A 2,718-nucleotide genomic window follows, 5' to 3' on the forward strand; every position below is an offset into this window, starting at 1 on the left:
TCAGAGTCATTCATCGGGATAAATTATGGCCAAGTAACAGACAACCTCCCGTCGTCGGCGAAGACTGTCAAGTTGTTGCAATCAACGACAATAGATAAGTCTTTATTGAGACAGTTAGAAACTCCATCCTCTGGGAGCTTTATACTAACAATCCGAGCTGCGTGGGTTTCAATTTTGGAATGTCAATAGTGGATGTGATTAGTGATAGTTGTGGTGATTGGGGTGGTTAATGATAGAGGTAGCGATTGTTTCCTATTTTTTGTGTTTGTTATTTGTCTTGTTTGGATATCATATTTGTTGTGGGTCGTTTGTTGGTAGTTTTTGTGTATAGTATTCTTATTCGATGCACTATAGGTGTTGGCGGTGACGATGGTTGTGGTGCTGGTTTTAGGTTGGGTTGAGGTTGCTGTTGTATAAAGAAGCTTTGTGACTAAATAATTAGGTTAATTTGTGAGATGTAGTATGTAATCAATAAAATAGATAATTTGTAAACAATAAATAATATGTGACCTTAAAAAGTGAGATAGTGATTAAATTTGTAATCGTGACTCACATTTTGTTCACGAGTCAGAGGTTGTACATGTCATAGATCAATGTTCATAGGTTACAGATCACTGATTTATTTATGTTTACAGGTCACGCTTCACATATTATATTGTACAGGCTACAAATTAGTGTCAGTAGGTCACGGATCAAAATTAACTGTCACAGATTAGATGTCACATGTGCATAGGTCACAGATCAAATATAATTGGTCAAATATCACGAATTTATGTTTACAGATCACATGTCACACTTCACAGTTTATATTGTATAGGTCACAAATCAATGCTAATAGGTCATAGATCAAAATTAATTGATCACATATCAGATGTCGTATGTTTTTGTGCACTAATAATAGGTCACAAATTTAAGTTTATAGATTATAGCTCATATGTTATAGGTTACAAATAATGGTTCACATATCACAGGTCATATTAAATATGTAATAAATTAACGCCCATCGATCACATATCCAAAAGAACTGGTCATTTTCTATTGAATCAATATCACAGTTTACATGTTATTTATAACAAGTCACGTATCACAAATCCAAGAGAACTTATCAAAGACCATTGATTTCTCAATAATTGCCTTCAAAATTTTAATGCACAGTGCCGACTACTAATTTGTGGCCTCAAAATGTCCGAGGGATTTCAATTAATCATATTTCAATGGTGATAATTGAAGTTATTTGCTCCCACAAGTTCTCTGTAAATTTTCTCTTTGTTCAATCTTTTAATATACAGTGCCAACAACTTTCAGTTTGTGCTTCAATCGTTCAATAGATTTCAATTAACCAAATTTCAAAGGTGAGAATCAAAGTTATTTGCTCCGATGAGTTCTCTATAAATTCTATTTTTGATTGATCTTCTAATAGTTTTCAATTTCTGACCGCAACAATTTGATAATTTTCGAACAGTCAGATTTCAATGGTGATATTATACTCCGAAAAGGTCTTTGTTGTTTTTCTGCTTTGCTCGGTGTTCCAAATTTGTTATGATTTGTTGTTTGGTAGAGTATGGTAATTGAAAGTGTTAATCTAGGATCCATATTTATTAGAATTTATTTTATATGTAATATTTATTAATTATCATTTGAGTTTTGAACTTTTAAGCATTTTTTTTTTTAAAATTGAATTCTGGTACAGTTAAGGCCTGAGTTATTTATTGTTCCCATATTTAAATAACATTTCTACATTATTTTCCATATGAATCCTTATTATTTAGTAATAAAAATTAAATTTTCACATAGCTAGTCCAATTTATACTTCATCATAGTCATGAAATTGATAAATGCGTCAAACCATCCAGGTTCGTCGATTACACTACTTTCAATATAATTATACATGCCAACTGATAAATTATTTTATGTGTTATTTTACTACACTAATACTTTGAATAGAGAGAGAGAGAGAGAGAGAGAGAGAGAGAGAGAGAGAGAGAGAAGGACTTTTTAGTAGATTTTAATAAAAATTATTGAAATGTGCTTGAAAAGTTGATAAAAGTTATAAGTCTCATGAAATGTGCTGTTAGAATTAATATTTGATTGAATTGATATTTATTTAGAAAATCGAAAAATTGGAAGATTAATTGTTATATAAAGCCACATATTATCTGCACTAGATAGAAATAGAGGTGACTCATTTACAGATCAATAAACAAATCACTGAGCTTTCTATCTCTTAGTATCGGAAATTATTGATAAAAGATCTTGAAAATTGTAAGAAAATGCAAAAAAGACATAAAAATTATAAGAAAAATGAAGATAAATTATTCGCTCTCACTTAATTAATTGGTAAGATTTGAACTTGCATTAGGTTTTCTTGTCTTTTAAGCCGTCGAACAGTAATTCTAGGGATTGTTTTTTATTGACTAAATATTATTTTGAGATTGTCTCTAAATTCTTGCCAAAAATTGCCCAAAAATCTGAATTAACAGACATTAGCCCAAGATAGACCTGCGTAAGGCCGAGGTCATCGAGACAAAATGAAACCGACTCACAAGCCGGTGGTGAGGTTGGAGTCCTTGACCTCCAGGACGAGCCATCTGCCCAGCTGATAAAATAACTCAAGGCTTGATGCCCGAGGCATCATGAGGTCGGGCCCAAAATTTATAGTACCATCAATTACTATTGTATTTCACAACTCTTTTTATGACTCATGAGTAGTTACATCAA

The 2,718-nt window shown here is 31.9% G+C and overlaps 1 long non-coding RNA gene across 1 annotated transcript; it reads left to right on the forward strand.

The window, feature by feature from the left end:
• The first annotated feature begins 1,252 nt into the window (after positions 1-1,252).
• On the forward strand, positions 1,253-2,718 carry LOC111366550. Its single transcript, XR_002697685.1, has 2 exons — positions 1,253-1,352; positions 2,481-2,718. It is a non-coding gene; the product is annotated as an uncharacterized LOC111366550 (long non-coding RNA).

The sequence above is a fragment of the Olea europaea genome, chromosome 18 (assembly GCF_002742605.1).
Source record: "Olea europaea var. sylvestris chromosome 18, O_europaea_v1, whole genome shotgun sequence".
NCBI lineage: Eukaryota > Viridiplantae > Streptophyta > Magnoliopsida > Lamiales > Oleaceae > Olea > Olea europaea.